The sequence below is a fragment of the Oncorhynchus keta genome, chromosome 21 (assembly GCF_023373465.1).
Source record: "Oncorhynchus keta strain PuntledgeMale-10-30-2019 chromosome 21, Oket_V2, whole genome shotgun sequence".
NCBI lineage: Eukaryota > Metazoa > Chordata > Actinopteri > Salmoniformes > Salmonidae > Oncorhynchus > Oncorhynchus keta.
Window position 1 is genome coordinate 44,588,300 of NC_068441.1, and position 17,324 is coordinate 44,605,623.

Below are 17,324 nucleotides of genomic sequence, written 5' to 3' on the forward strand. Positions count from 1 at the left end.
GGAGGAGAGATCAGAGAGAAATAAAGAGGGAGGAGGAGAGATCAGAGAGAAATAGAGAGAGAGGAGGAGGAGGAGATATCAGCGAGAAATAGAGAAGAGAGAGAGGAGGAGGAGAGATCAGAGAGAAATAGAGAGAGAGAGCGAGGAGGAGAGATCAGAGAGAAATAGAGAGAAAGAGGAGGAGGAGAGATTAGAGAGAAATAAAGAGAGAGGAGGAGGAGAGATCAGAGAGAAATAGAGAGAGAGGAGGAGGAGAGATCAGAGAGAAATAAAGAGAGAGGAAGAGGAGGAGAGATCAGAGAGAAATAGAGAGAGAGGAGGAGGAGGAGAGATCAGAGAGAAATAGAGAGAGAGAGGAGGAGGAGGAGAGATTAGAGAGAAATAAAGAGAGAGGAGGAGAGATCAGAGAGAAATAGAGAGAGAGGAGGAGGAGAGATCAGAGAGAAATAAAGAGAGAGGAGGAGGAGGAGAGATCAGAGAGAAATAGAGAGAGAGAGAGGAGGAGGAGAGATCAGAGAGAAATAAAGAGAGGAGGAGAGATCAGAGAGAAATAGAGAGAGAGAGAGAGAGAGAGAGAGAGGAGGAGGAGAGATCAGAGAGAAATAGAGACAGAGAGGAGGAGGAGAGATCAGACAGAAATAGAGAGATAGAGAGAAGAGGAGGAGAGATCAGAGAGAAATAGAGAGAGAGAGAGAGAGAGAGAGAGAGAGAGAGAGAGAGAGAGAGAGAGAGAGAGAGAGAGAGAGAAATAGAGAGAGAGAGGAGGAGGAGAGATCAGAGAGAAATAGTGAGAGAGAGAGAGGAGGAGATCAGAGAGATAAGAGAGAAATAGGAAGAGGAGGAGGGGGAGAGAGAGATCAGAGAGAAATAGAGACAGAGAGGAGGAGGAGAGATCAGAGAGAAATAGAGAGAGAAATAGAGAGAAGAGGAGGAGAGATCAGAGAGAAATAGAGAGAGAGAGAGGAGAGAGAGAGAGAGAGAGAGAGAGAGAGGAGGAGAGAGAGAGAGAAATAAAGAGAGAGGAGGAGGAGAGATCAGAGAGAAATAGAGAGAGAGGAGGAGGAGAGATCAGAGAGAAATAAAGAGAGAGGAGGAGGAGGAGAGATCAGAGAGAAATAGAGAGAGAGAGGAGGAGGAGAGATCAGAGAGAAATAAAGAGAGAGGAGGAGGAGAGAGAGATCAGAGAGAAATAGAGAGAGAGAGAGGAGGAGGAGAGATCAGAGAGAAATAAAGAGGAGGAGGAGAGAGATCAGAGAGAAATAGAGAGAGAGGAGGAGGAGGAGAGATCAGAGAGAAATAGAGAGAGAGGAGGAGGAGAGAGATCAGAGAGAAATAGAGAGAGAGAGAGGAGGAGAGATCAGAGAGAAATAAAGAGAGAGGAGGAGGAGGAGAGATCAGAGAGAAATAGAGAGAGAGGAGGAGGAGAGATCAGAGAGAAATAAAGAGAGGAGGAGGAGATCAGAGAGATCAGAGAGAAATAGAGAGAGAGAGAGGAGGAGGAGAGATCAGAGAGAAATAGAGAGAGAGGAGGAGGAGAGATCAGACAGAAATAGAGAGAGAGAGAGGAGGAGAGATCAGAGAGAAATAAGAGAGAGAGAGAGGAGGAGAGATCAGAGAGAAATAGAGAGAGAGAGGAGGAGGAGAGATCAGAGAGAAATAGAGAGAGAGAGGAGGAGGAGAGATCAGAGAGAAATAATAGAGAGAGGAGGAGGAGGAGAGATCAGAGAGAAATAGAAGAGAGAGAGGAGGAGGAGGAGAGATCAGAGAGAAATAGAGAGAGAGGAGGAGGAGAGAGAGAGAGAAAATAGAAGAGGGAGGAGGAGAGATCAGAGAGAAATAGAGAGAGAGAGAGGAGGAGAGATCAGAGAGAAATAAAGAGAGAGAGGAGGAGGAGAGATCAGAGAGAAATAGAGAGAGAGGAGGAGGAGGAGAGATCAGAGAGAAATAGAGAGAGAGGAGGAGGAGAGATCAGAGAGAAATAGAAGAGAGAGGAGGAGGAGAGAGATCAGAGAGAAATAGAGAGAGAGAGGAGGAGGAGAGATCAGAGAGAAATAGAGAGAGAGAGAGAGGAGGAGAGATCAGAGAGAAATAGAGAGAGAGGAGGAGAGGAGAGATCAGAGAGAAATAGAGAGAGAGAGGAGAGAGATCAGAGAGAAAGGAGGAGAGAGAGGAGAGAGGAGAGATAGAGAGAAATAGAGAGAGAGAGGAGGAGAGATCAGAGAGAAATAGAGAGAGAGAGGAGGAGGAGAGATCAGAGAGAAATAAAGAGAGAGGAGGAGGAGAGATCAGAGAGAAATAGAGAGAGAGAGAGGAGGAGGAGAGAGATCAGAGAGAAAAGAGAGAGAGAGGAGGAGGAGGAGAGATCAGAGAGAAATAGAGAGAGAGAGGAGGAGGAGAGATCAGAGAGAAATAGAGAGAGAGAGGAGGAGGAGATCAGAGAGAAATAAAGAGAGAGGAGGAGGAGAGATCAGAGAGAAATAGAGAGAGAGAGAGAGGAGGAGAGATCAGAGAGATCAGAGAGAAATAAAGAGAGAGGAGGAGGAGGAGAGATCAGAGAGAAATAGAGAGAGAGAGAGAGAGGAGGAGGAGAGATCAGAGAGAAATAAAGAGAGGGAGAGAGGAGAGAGAAATAGAGAGAGAGAGAGAGAGAGAGGAGGAGGAGGAGATCAGAGAGAAATAGAGACAGAGGAGGAGGAGGAGAGATCAGACAGAAATGAGAGATAGAGAGAAGAGGAGGAGAGATCAGAGAGAAATAGAGAGAGAGAGAGAGAGAGAGGAGAGATCAGAGAGAAATAGAGAGAGAGAGAGAAGAGAGGAGAGAGAGGAGAGATCAGAGAGAAATAGTGAGAGAGAGAGGAGGAGGAGAGATCAAGAGAGAAATAAAGAGGGAGGAGGGGGAGAGATCAGAGAGAAATAGAGAGAGAGAGAGGAGGAGGAGATCAGAGATCAGAGAGAAATAAAGAGGGAGGAGGAGGAGATCAGAGAGAAATAGAGAGAGAGAGAGAGGAGGAGATCATCAGAGAAATAGAGAGGAGGAGGAGGAGAGAGAGATCAGAGAGAAATAGAGAGAGAGAGGAGGAGGAGAGATCAGAGAGAAATAGAGAGAGAGAGAGGAGGAGGAGAGATCAGAGAGAAATAGAGAGAGAGAGGAGGAGGAGAGATCAGAGAGAAATAAAGAGAGAGGAGGAGAGATCAGAGAGAAATAGAGAGGAGGAGAGATCAGAGAGAAATAAAGAGAGAGGAGGAGGAGGAGAGATCAGAGAGAAATAGAGAGAGGAGAGATCAGAGAGAAATAGAGAGAGAGAGAGGAGGAGGAGAGATCAGAGAGAAATAGAGAGAGAGAGAGGAGGAGAGATCAGAGAGAAATAGAGAGAGAGAGGAGGAGAGAGATCAGAGAGAAAGAGAAAGAGAGAGGAGGAGGAGAGAGATCAGAGAGAAATAGAGAGAGAGAGAGAGGAGGAGGAGAGATCAGAGAGAAATAAAGAGAGGAGGAGAGATCAGAGAGAAATAGAGAGAGAGAGAATAGAGAGAGAGGAGGAGGATCAGAGAGAAATAGAGAGATAGGAGGAGGAGAGATCAGAGAGAAATAGAGAGAGAGAGAGAGAGGAGGAGAGATCAGAGAGAAATAGAAGAGAGAGAGAGAGAGGAGAGAGAGATCAGAGAGAAAGAGAGAGAGAGAGAGAGAGAGGAGGAGGAGAGATCAGAGAGAAATAGAGAGAGAGAGGAGAGATCAGAGAGATAGAGAGAGAGAGAGGAGGAGATCAGAGAGAAATAAAGAGAGAGGAGGAGGAGGAGAGATCAGAGAGAAATAGAAGAGAGAGAGGAGGAGAGAGATCAGAGAGAAATAGAGAGAGGAGGAGGAGAGAGAGATCAGAGAGAAATAGAGAGGAGGAGGAGAGGTGAGAGAGATCAGAGAGAAATAAGAGAGAGAGAGAGGAGGAGGAGGAGAGATCAGAGAGAAATAAAGAGAGAGGAGGAGGAGGAGAGATCAGAGAGAAATAAAGAGAGAGGAGGAGGAGAGATCAGAGAGAAATAGTGAGAGAGAGATCAGAGAGAGAGGAGGAGGAGAGAGATCAGAGAGAAATAAAGAGAGAGGAGGAGATCAGAGAGAAATAGGAGAGAGAGAGGAGGAGGAGAGATCAGAGAGAAATAAAGAGAGGAGGAGGAGAGATCAGAGAGAAATAGAGAGAGAGAGAGGAGGAGAGATCATAAAGAAAGGACCAGAGGTGGAGAGATCAGAGGAGACTGACTGTGTGTGTGTGTGTGTGTGTGTGTGTGTGTGTGTGTGTGTGTGTGTGTGTGTGTGTGTGTGTGTGTGTGTGTGTGTGTGTGTGTGTGTGTGTGTGTGTGTGTGTGTGTGTGTGTGTGTTAGAGAAAGAGAGAGTGACTGACCGTGTGTAGAGTAGCCATAGAGAGCCTGGCTGGGGGGAGTGCTGCTGTAGTTTGAGTAGTTCAGGAGACTGTTCTGTCCTGGAGAGAGGCTAAGGCCATCCTCTGTCTTAATGTCTGCAGAGGAAACGACAGACATAATTATTATCCACACTGGATTCAGTTACTGACACTGGTCACACTGGGTTTTACAGAGAGGCGTGCTGGAAAACTGGATCTAGTTTGAGGCCCTGGTGTAAATGCATGTGCGGAATGTGTTGCACACAGCCTGCAGGCCTCTAGTTTGAGGCCCTGGTGTAAATGCATGTGAGGGATGTGTTGCACACAGCCTGTAGGCCTCTAGTTTGAGGCCCTGGTGTAAATGCATGTGAGGGATGTGTTGCACACAGCCTGCAGGCCTCTAGTTTGAGGCCCTGGTGTAAATGCATGTGAGGGATGTGTTGCACACAGCCTGTAGGCCTCTAGTTTGAGGCCCTGGTGTAAATGCATGTGAGGGATGTGTTGCACACAGCCTGCAGGCCTCTAGTTTGAGGCCCTGGTGTAAATGCATGTGAGGGATGTGTTGCACACAGCCTGCAGGCCTCTAGTTTGAGGCCCTGGTGTAAATGCATGTGAGGAATGTGTTGCACACAGCCTGCAGGCCTCTAGTTTGAGGCCCTGGTGTAAATGCATGTGAGGGATGTGTTGCACACAGCCTGCAGGCCTCTAGTTTGAGGCCCTGGTGTAAATGCATGTGAGGGATGTGTTGCACACAGCCTGCAGGCCTCTAGTTTGAGGCCCTGGTGTAAATGCATGTGAGGGATGTGTTGCACACAGCCTGCAGGCCTCTAGTTTGAGGCCCTGGTGTAAATGCATGTGAGGAATGTGTTGCACACAGCCTGCAGGCCTCTAGTTTGAGGCCCTGGTGTAAATGCATGTGAGGGATGTGTTGCACACAGCCTGCAGGCCTCTAGTTTGAGGCCCTGGTGTAAATGCATGTGAGGAATGTGTTGCACACAGCCTGCAGGCCTCTAGTTTGAGGCCCTGGTGTAAATGCATGTGAGGAATGTGTTGCACACAGCCTGCAGGCCTCTAGTTTGAGGCCCTGGTGTAAATGCATGTGAGGAATGTGTTGCACACAGCCTGCAGGCCTCTAGTTTGAGGCCCTGATGTAAATGCATGTGAGGAATGTGTTGCACACAGCCTGCAGGCCTCTAGTTTGAGGCCCTGGTGTAAATGCATGTGAGGAATGTGTTGCACACAGCCTGCAGGCCTCTAGTTTGAGGCCCTGGTGTAAATGCATGTGAGGGATGTGTTGCACACAGCCTGCAGGCCTCTAGTTTGAGGCCCTGGTGTAAATGCATGTGGAGTTGTTACACCTTTTGACTCATCACATTCGCTGCTGCTACTGTTTACTATCTATCCTGTTGCCTAGTCACTTCATCCCTACCTATATGTACATATGTACTGGTACACAGTGTACAGTATATAGCTGAGTTATTGTTACTCACTGTGTATTTATTCATTGTGTTATTATTATTATTTTATTTTATTTTAAGGGATGTTATTATTTTTAATATTATTGATTATTTTGTATTTATTTTTTCATTCTGCATTGTTGGGATGGGCCTGTAACTAAGCATTTCTCTGTTAGTTTAAGCATGTGACAAATCAAATTAAATACAATTTGATTCCTATTCACGATACCTATTCACGATACCTATTCACGATACCTATTCACGATACCTGTTCACGATACCTATTCACGATACCTATTCACGATACCTGTTCACGATACCTATTCACGATACCTATTCACGATACCTATTCACGATACCTATTCACGATACCTATTCACGATACCTATTCACGATACCTATTCACGATACCTATTCACGATACCTATTCACGATACCTATTCACGATACCTATTCACGATACCTATTCACGATACCTATTCACGATACCTATTCACGATACCTATTCACGATACCTATTCACGATACCTATTCACGATACCTATTCACGATACCTGTTCACGATACCTATTCACGATACCTATTCACGATACCTATTCACGATACCTGTTCACGATACCTGTTCACGATACCTATTCACGATACCTATTCACGATACCTATTCACGATACCTATTCACGATACCTATTCACAATACCTGTTCACGATACCCATTCACAATACCTATTCACGATACCTATTCACGATACCTATTCATGCTGCCTTAGAAGCTTTACAACTTTCAAGGTCCTATCTCCCCTCTTCACCCCCGTATTGAAGGAAATGCCTGTACTCACTGTAGGAGGGCATGCCGTAACCCTGGGCATGGTGAGTGTATGGTGGGTAGGGTCCCGCAGGCTGGAGGCCGGGGCTGTACTGGGGCTGTCCGTACGCCGACATGACAGCTCTCAGATCAGTTGATCTGGGAGGAGGAAGTAAAGTTGGTAAGCAACGTGGGGACTATATTTATTGTACAAATTGCCTAGTTTTTGAGAATGTTGGCTGCTGAGCTTATGCTATGCTATCCGTTTGCTACGCTATGCTTTGCTATGCTATTCTATGCTTTGCGATGCTATGCTTTGCTATGGTATGCTATGCTATTATTTGCGATGCTATGCTTTGCTATGCTATTCTATGATTTGTGATGCTATGCGTTGCAATGCTATGCTATGCTATGCTTTGCTATGGCATGCTATGCTCTGCGATGCTTTGCTATGGTATGCTATGCATTGCTATGCTGTGCTATGCCTAAAGATGTCATCAACACTCACTTGCAGATAAAGTAAGAGTTTGATATGGAGTCTTAGAGGCCCTAGAGGGAAAAATACACGAGAGAACAGAGAAATGTATAAATACCAATATCAATTATATTTCATTGAGAAATTAGAATTGCAATAAATATGATGAGATATGATTTCACAGTGATATAAGGCTTTATAAAATTCCAATACTTAACCATAATACAATAGAATGAAATTTGATTGTAAGTTAAATAAGAGATCTGGGGCCTCATTTATAAAGGTGGGTTCTCACAAAAAATACTCTAAACCTTACGTGCAACTTTCCCCACAAAGGATGGTATTGATTAGTTCTGAACTTGACGGGAAAGTGTGCGTATGTCCACGTAAATCTCAAACCAGCATGGGCACAACTTCCAGTGTCTGATCAATCGAATTGGGCCCAACTTCCAGTGTCTGATCAATCGAATTGGGCACAACTTCCAGTGTCTGATCAATCGAATTGGGCACAACTTCCAGTGTCTGATCAATCGAATTGGGCACAACTTCCAGTGTCTGATCAATCGAATTGGGCACAACTTCCAGTGCCTGATCAATCGAATTGGGCACAACTTCCAGTGTCTGATCAATCGAATTGGGCACAACTTCCAGTGTCTGATCAATCGAATTGGGCACAACTTCCAGTGTCTGATCAATCGAATTGGGCACAACTTCCAGTGTCTGATCAATCGAATGGGCACAACTTCCAGTGTCTGATCAATCGAATTGGGCACAACTTCCAGTGCTGATCAATCGAATTGGGCACAACTTCCAGTGTCTGATCAATCGAATTGGGCACAACTTCCAGTGTCTGATCAATCGAATTGGGCACAACTTCCAGTGTCTGATCAATCGAGTGTGCCTGATCAATCGAATTGGGCACAACTTCCAGTGTCTGATCAATCGAATTGGGCCCAACTTCCAGTGTCTGATCAATCGAATTGGGCACAACTTCCAGTGTCTGATCAATCGAATTGGGCACAACTTCCAGTGTCTGATCAATCGAATTGGGCACAACTTCCAGTGCCTGATCAATCGAATTGGGCACGACTTCCAGTGTCTGATCAATCGAATTGGGCACGACTTCCAGTGTCTGATCAATCGAATTGGGCACGACTTCCAGTGTCTGATCAATCGAATTGGGCACAACTTCCAGTGTCTGATCAATCGAATTGGGCACAACTTCCAGTGCCTGATCAATCGAATTGGGCACAACTTCCAGTGTCTGATCAATCGAATTGGGCACAACTTCCAGTGTCTGATCAATCGAATTGGGCACAACTTCCAGTGTCTGATCAATCGAATTGGGCACAACTTCCAGTGTCTGATCAATCGAATTGGGCACAACTTCCAGTGCCTGATCAATCGAATTGGGCACAACTTCCAGTGTCTGATCAATCGAATTGGGCCCAACTTCCAGTGTCTGATCAATCGAATTGGGCACAACTTCCAGTGTCTGATCAATCGAATTGGGCACAACTTCCAGTGTCTGATCAATCGAATTGGGCACAACTTCCAGTGTCTGATCAATCGAATTGGGCACAACTTCCAGTGCCTGATCAATCGAATTGGGCACAACTTCCAGTGTCTGATCAATCGAATTGGGCACGACTTCCAGTGTCTGATCAATCGAATTGGGCACGACTTCCAGTGTCTGATCAATCGAATTGGGCACAACTTCCAGTGTCTGATCAATCGAATTGGGCACAACTTCCAGTGTCTGATCAATCGAATTGGGCACAACTTCCAGTGCCTGATCAATCGAATTGGGCACAACTTCCAGTGTCTGATCAAACGAATTGGGCACAACTTCCAGTGTCTGATCAATCGAATTGGGCACAACTTCCAGTGTCTGATCAATCGAATTGGGCACAACTTCCAGTGTCTGATCAATCGAATTGGGCACAACTTCCAGTGTCTGATCAATCAATCGGGGGGCACAACTTCCAGTGTCTGATCAATCGAATTGGGCACAACTTCCAGTGTCTGATCAATCGAATTGGGCACAACTTCCAGTGTCTGATCAATCGAATTGGGCACAACTTCCAGTGTCTGATCAATCGAATTGGGCACAACTTCCAGTGTCTGATCAATCGAATTGGGCACAACTTCCAGTGTCTGATCAATCGAATTGGGCACAACTTCCAGTGTCTGATCAATCGAATTGGGCACAACTTCCAGTGTCTGATCAATCGAATTGGGCACAACTTCCAGTGTCTGATCAATCGAATTGGGCACAACTTCCAGTGCCTGATCAATCGAATTGGGCACAACTTCCAGTGTCTGATCAATCGAATTGGGCACAACTTCCAGTGCCTGATCAATCGAATTGGGCACAACTTCCAGTGTCTGATCAATCGAATTGGGCACAACTTCCAGTGCCTGATCAATCGAATTGGGCACAACTTCCAGTGTCTGATCAATCGAATTGGGCACAACTTCCAGTGCCTGATCAATCGAATTGGGCACAACTTCCAGTGTCTGATCAATCGAATTGGGCACAACTTCCAGTGTCTGATCAATCGAATTGGGCACAACTTCCAGTGTCTGATCAATCGAATTGCAAGCAAATATTGTTATTTTGGGGGAAATGGAGGTGTTTGAGGCATGGGAATTATAATAATGGTAAGCTAATATGAACATTAAAACATTGGCCTAGTGATAAAGAAACCATGCATTTGCCGTCGGTAAATACAGTAGATTGCTTAGCAGCATATCATCTAATATATTTATTGAACTTTTATTATATACCGTAGATCTACATCTGAATCAAATTTGCAGGACATGTCTTTCCTTTTCTGAAATTACTGGTTTATTCTGTTACACAATGTCACGCCCTGACCATAGAGAGCCTGTTATTCTCTATGTTGGTTAGGTCGGGGTGTGACTAGGGTGGGTCATCTAGGTAATTATATATCTATGTTGGCCTGGTATGATTCCCAATCAGAGGCAGCTGTTTATCGTTGTCTCTGGTTGGGGATCATATTTAGGCAGCCATTTTCCTTTTTGTGCTTTGTGGGATCTTGACTATGGATAGTAGCCTGTTTGCAATATTATTAGCTTCAAGTTTAATTTTTCTTCTGTTTTGTTTGGTGCGTTTATTATTTATTAAACATGTGGAATTCTACACATGCTGTGCCTTGGTCTACCCATTTCGACGAGCGTGACACACAACAAATATGAGGCTACCATTTATCCATCTCTCATTCAATAGCCAAGCATGCTACCATTTATCCATCTCTCATTCAATAACCAAGCATGCTACCATTTATCCATCGCTCATTCAATAGCCAAGCATGCTACAAGCATGCTACCATTTATCCATCTCTCATTCAATAGCCAAGCATGCTACCATTTATTCATCTCTCATTCAATAACCAAGCATGCTACCATTTATCCATCGCTCATTCAATAGCCAAGCATGCTACAAGCATGCTACCATTTCTCCATCTCTCATTCAATAGCCAAGCATGCTACCATTTATCCATCTCTCATTCAATAGCCACGCATGCTACCATTTATCCATCGCTCATTCAATAGCCAAGCATGCTACAAGCATGCTACCATTTATCCATCTCTCATTCAATAGCCAAGCATGCTACCATTTATCCATCTCTCATTCAAATAGCCAAGCATGCTACAAGCATGCTACCATTTATCCATCGCTCATTCAATAGCCAAGCATGCTACAAGCATGCTACCATGTATCCATCTCTCATTCAATAGCCAAGCATGCTACCATTTATCCATCTCTCATTCAATAGCCAAGCATGCTACCATTTATCCATCGCTCATTCAATAGCCAAGCATGCTACCATTTATCCATCTCTCATTCAAATAGCCAAGCATGCTACAAGCATGCTACCATTTATCCATCGCTCATTCAATAGCCAAGCATGCTACAAGCATGCTACCATGTATCCATCTCTCATTCAATAGCCAAGCATGCTACCATTTATCCATCTCTCATTCAATAGCCAAGCATGCTACCATGTATCCATCTCTCATTCAATAGCCAAGCATGCTACCATTTATCCATCTCTCATTCAATAGCCAAGCATGCTACCATTTATCCATCTCTCATTCAATAGCCAAGCATGCTACCATTTATCCATCGCTCATTCAATAGCCAAGCATGCTACAAGCATGCTACCATGTATCCATCTCTCATTCAATAACCAAGCATGCTACCATTTATCCATCTCTCATTCAATAGCCAAGCATGCTACCATTTATCCATCTCTCATTCAATAGCCAAGCATGCTACCATTTATCCATCACTCATTCAATAGCCAAGCATGCTACCAATTATCCATCTCTCATTCTATAGCCAAGCATGCTACCATTTATCCATCTCTCATTCAATAGCCAAGCATGCTACCATGTATCCATCACTCATTCAATAGCCAAGCATGCTACCATTTATCCATCTCTCATTCAAATAGCCAAGCATGCTACAAGCATGCTACCATTTATCCATCACTCATTCAATAGCCAACCATGCTTGAAAGTAAATAGACCGGTAGCCTTGATAGTCTGTGACAGTCTGGATAGGCTACATTATTTGCTGTGCGATTGAAGCGAGACATCATGGCCTAACTTATTTCATCTCAGAGCCTATACCAAGGCATGAGATAGAAACATAATCATCTATTGATAAATTAAATATTGACCAAGAATTTGTCTTTTGCATAGAAGTGTGGGATATAGCATTTACTTTTAAATTGTTTGAAAAAACAATGCGTTTTTTTATTTAAAAAAAAGATTTACAAATTCTGCCCTCACCTCTACAGAAATGTAATCAAATTTGCTTTTGCGATTTCTTTTAGTAACTATCATCGCCCAGTTCCAACATTTCCAAATCATTCAGCAAATGATGACATTTTTATTACCATAAATGTGGATGGAGGGTGTTTTCCAGGCAGGGTTTTAGCGCTAGTTCGCGAGCCCACAAATATACTGTAGTATGGCTCTGATTTATCAATGAAAACATGCATATATTTTGCGTGCAACAGTTTGATAAATCCCAATCATTTGCTGCGCATGGAAATCTTATAATGTCCACGTATTGAGAATTGAGTAAGATATTTACGAACGGTTGATAAATGAGGCCCCTGTTGTTTCTTCAAGGGAAAATATATGTTGTAAATGTCTTCACTGTTACTTGACTCTGGAGAGAGTGTTTTCTTCCCTGGTAAGACACAGTCACTCAAGGTCCTCGCCGTCAGCTTTCCTGTGAAAACAATAGTGAATAAGAATCAGAAGTATGTAGGGGATTGACAGATAGCAACATGCCTCGGGCACTGACTTGCTTGGATGTTTGAACAGAACTCATATTTCGGTTAAAAGAGGGAGTGGATAATTAACCTACTCGGAATGTTAACAAAGTGATTTGGGTTTTGGAACGAATTGACTTCCTGACAGACAGAGAGACAGACGGACAGACAGACATGCTACAAGTCGAAGAAAGGTTTATATAAGGATGCACCATTAGTGATGCCACTGTCAAATGCCTGCTGTAAGTTTCTTCTTCCTCAGCAGTCAGAATGGCTGTTTGTTAGTAAGAACTTGACAGATTCCATAGTTTCCTGGGAAAGCACTGAAGAATGCCCCACTTCTCTGCTTATCTCTGTCTCGGCACCTTTTTGGCACCCGTACTGTACATCACATCAACATGACTTGGGAGAAGTAAACTAGGCCAAGTTAACCGCGTAATCACACAGAACAGAGTTGTTTGTGACCTAGAAGCATATATAAACTAAGTCAACTCAGGCATACTGTAACATTGATGTGAAATGCCAATAAACACGAAGCACCAATATATCCAGATTCAGTTCAGCAGAATGAATCATTGCAACTATTGCATAACCCTTAATATACATGTGCAATAAACTAAAACAAATAGACATTAAAATGGCTTCCAATAGATGAGAATGAGAGTCTGTGAGAGAGCAAAGGAGAGACAGAGAATGAGAGAGAGGGCAGGGAGAAAGAGAGAGAGAGAGATAAATAGAGTGATAGAGAGATCGAGAGAGTTAGAGAGACAGAAAGAGAGCGATAGAGAGAGAGAGAGAGAGAGAAAAAGAATGAGAGAGAAAGGAGGAAGTCAAAGGTCAGTGGGTCAGGGGTCACAAGGTCAATACCAACATTCATCATTCCAAACACAGGAAGTTGTCCCTGGAGTGTATCTCTTTCTACTCAGTAGACCCCAAGACCTACTGTTACTCTCTCTCTCACCCTCTCCCTCTCTCTCTCTCTCACCCTATCTCTCTCCCTCTCTCTCTCTCTCCCTCGCTCTCTCTCTCTCTCTTTGTCTCTCTCGCTCTCTCTCTGTCTTTTTATCTATCAATCGCTTTCTCGCTCTCTTTTTATTTCTCTTTTCTCTATTTTGTCTCTCTCTCTACCTCTTTCAGACTACTGTTCAATGAGAATCTCAAAAGGGGACATAAGCAAAACAAACCATATGCTGACCATGTACTCTGTGTTTCTAACAACTGCTCAATCAAAACCAGTATCCAGGTTTCCTTGGTAAGAAAAACAAACAGATAAACAGAGTCTCAAACAAAAAGAAACGCACTGCATATTCATTTGAACATGATCTCATCTTGTGGCTCAAGAAGATTGAATGACCTAACTTCAACATGTGATGACATGCTAACTTCATGACAGAGTAGCTCCAACGTGTCTTCAGTCATTCTCCTGCATGTATTTGACATACTATGCGACTGTAAATATAACAGAACGCTGGTCACTTTTCCCCTTAAGTTTCATACCGACTTTACAGTGGCTTAAAAAGGGTTTATTTACATAGCAATTACATACGCTGACACATATCCATGTAGACACATACATTTGAAGTCGGAGGTTTACATACACCTCAGCCAAATACATTTAAACTCAGTTTTCACAAATCCTGACATTTAATCCTAGTAAAAGTCCCTGTCTTAGGTCAGTTAGGATCAGCACTTTATTTTAACAATGTGAAATGTCAGAATAATAGTAGAGGGAGTGATTTATTTCAGCTTTTATTTCTTTCACCACATTCCCAGTGCGTCAGAAGTTTACATACACTCAATTAATATTTTGTAGCGTTGCTTTTAAATTGTTTAACTTGGGTCAAACATTTTGGGTAGCCTTCCACAAGCTTCCCACAATAAGTTGGGTGAATTCTGGCCCATTCCTCCTGACAGAGCTGGTGTAACTGAGTCAGGTTTGTAGGCCTCCTTACTCGCACATGCATTTTCAGTTCTGCCCATACATTTTCTATATGATTGAGGTCAGGGCATTGTGATGGCCACTCCAATATCTTGACTTTGTTGTCTTTAAGCCATTTTGCCACAACTTTGGAAGTATGCTTGGGGTCATTGTCCATTTGGAAGACTAATTTGCAACCAAGCTTTAACTTCCTGACTGATGTCTTGAGCTGTTGCTTCAATATATCCACATACTTTTCCTGCCTCATGATGCCATCTATTTTGTGAAGTGCACCAGTCCCTACTGCAGCAAAGCCCCCCACAACATGATGCTGCCACCCCCGTGCTTCACGGTTGGGATGGTGTTCTTCGGCTTGCAAGCCTCCCCCTTTTTCCTACAAACATAACGATGGTCATTATGGCCAAACAGTTCTATTTTTATTTCATCAGATCAGAGGACATTTGTCCAAAAGGTATGATCTTTGTTCCCATTTGCAGTAGTCTGTTTTTTTTAATGGCGGTTTTGGAGCAGTGTCTTTCTTCCTTGCTGAACGGCCTTTCAGGTTATGTTGATATAGGACTCGTTTTACTGTGGATATAGATACTCTTGTACCGGTTTCCTCCAGCACAAGGTTCTTTGCTGTTGTTCTGGGATTGATTTGCACTTTTCGCACCAAAGTACGTTCATCTCTAGGAGAACGCGTCTCCTTCCTGAGCGGTATGACGTCTGCGTGGTCCCATGGTGTTTATACTTGCATACTATTGTTTGTACAGATGAACTTGGTACCTTCAGGCGTTTGGAAATTGCTCCCAAGGATGAACCAGACTTGTGGAAGTCTACAATTCTTTTATGAGGTCTTGGCTGATTTCTTTTGATTTTCCCATGATGTCAAGCGAAGAGGCACTGAGTTTGAAGGTAGGCCTTGAAATACATCCACAAGTACACCTCCAATTGACTCAAATTATGTCAATTAGCCTATCAGAAGCTTCTAAAGCCATAACATCATTTTCTGGAATTTTGTTGTTTAAAGGCACAATCAATTTAGTATGTAAACTTCTGACCCACTGGTATTGTGATACAGTGAATTATAAGTGAAACAGTCTGTCTGCAAACAATTGTTGGAAAAATGAGTTGTGTCATGCACAAAGTAGATGTCATAACCGACTTGCCAAAACTATAGTTTGTTAACAAGACATTTGTGGAGTGGTTGAAAAACAAGTTTTAATGACTCCAACATAAGTGTTTGGAAACTTCTGACTTCAACTGTATCTCAATTGGTACATAGGACTAAGAACTGTTCAACCAGTTTGTGGTCATTGAGTTAATAGACTTTCAATTGATCAAGAAATTCAACACAATAGTGCTATTGTACTGACAAGTCCATGAGCAAATGTGTGTTTGTTTGCAACTTTCAACATAGGTAAATAGTCCTGACAAGGAAATTGCTGTGCCAATTGAGCGTCTTAGAAACACAAAATAAGGTGTGAACCACTTCTCAGATTTACATGAGAATAAGTAACGGTTGATAGAGAGTAAGGTTGACAGTAAGAGAGAGTAAGGTTGACAGTAACAGAGAGTAAGGTTGAGAGTAAGGGAGAGAAAGGTTGACAGTAAGAGAGAGTATGGTTGAAAGTAAGGGAGAGTAAGGTTGAGAGTAAGAGAGAGTAAGGGAGAGGAAGGTTGACAGTAAGTTTGACAGTAAGAGAGAGTAAGCCTGACAGTAAGGGAGAGCACGGTTGACAGTAAAGGAGAGTAAGGTTGACAGTAAGGTTGACAGTATGGTTGACAGTAAGAGAGAGCAAGGTTGACAGTAAGGGAGAGGAAGGTTGACAGTAAGGTTGAGGAAGGTTGACAGTAAGGTTGAGTGTAAGAGAGAGCAAGGGAGAGTAAGGTTGACAGTACGGGATAGGAAGGTTGACATTAAGGTTGAGCGTAAGAGAGAGCAAGGGAGAGTAATGTTGACAGTAAGGTTGACAGTTAGAGAGAGTAAGGTTGACAGTAAGGGAGAGTAAGGTTGACAGTAAGGGAGAGTAAGGTTGACAGTAAGGTTGACAGTAAGAGAGATAGTAAGATTGACAGTAAGGGAGAGGAAGGTTGACAGTAAGGTTGACAGTAAGGTTGAGAGTAAGAGAGAGTAAAGTTGAGAGTAAGGTTCACAGTAAGGTTGAGAGTAAGAGAGTGTAAAGTTGAGAGTAAGTTTGACAGAAAGGTTGACAGTAAGGTTAAGAGTAATATAGAGTAAAGTTGAGAGTAAGGTTGACAGTAAGATTGACAGTAAGGGAGAGTAAGTTTGACAGTAAGGTTGAGAGTAAGAGAGAGTAAAGTTGAGAGTAAGGTTGACAGCAAGTTTGACAGTAAGGTTGAGAGTAAGGTTGACAGTAAGTTTGACAGTAAAGTTGAGAGCAAGGTTGACAGTAAGGTTGAGAGTAAGAGAGAGTAAAGTTGAGAGTAAGACAGAGTAAAGTTGAGAGTAAGGTTGACAGTAAGGTTGATAGTAAGAGAGAGTAAAGTTGAGAGTATGGGTTCGTCATGGTTGAAGGAAAAAGGTAACAGCTCTCTCTATCCCTCTGATGTTGACAGTGTGCTCTGTGCCTTCAGGGCACCTCAATCTGCTCATGCAGAACCCTACTGCCTGACCTGTGTCCTCAACACTGACATCAGACTGACAGAGACAGAGGAGAGACATGACAGATAGGCGCAAGAGGGATATTAGCAACTGCAACAGAGAAAGAGAGAGAGGGGAAAAGAGAACTCTTTAACTAGAACATTTGAAAGAGGATGAGAGTTAGGTTGTGAAGCCCAATGTTGAATAGCAGACATGACAAACAAAAGTCCGTCTGTACATCTACAGCTCTCCAAAATGAGTGGATTAGCCATAAAACCTGACTCCTGAGAATCCGGTCCTCTTATGTGTCAGTCACAAGCCATTTCAATTAACAACAATTCTTTTGACAGATACATTGCACAT

General features: G+C 43.3%; 1 pseudogene; it reads right to left on the reverse strand.

The window, feature by feature from the left end:
• LOC118400606 (eyes absent homolog 2-like) overlaps nucleotides 1-17,324 on the reverse strand; it is a 73,034-nt pseudogene that overhangs the window by 37,133 nt on the left and 18,577 nt on the right.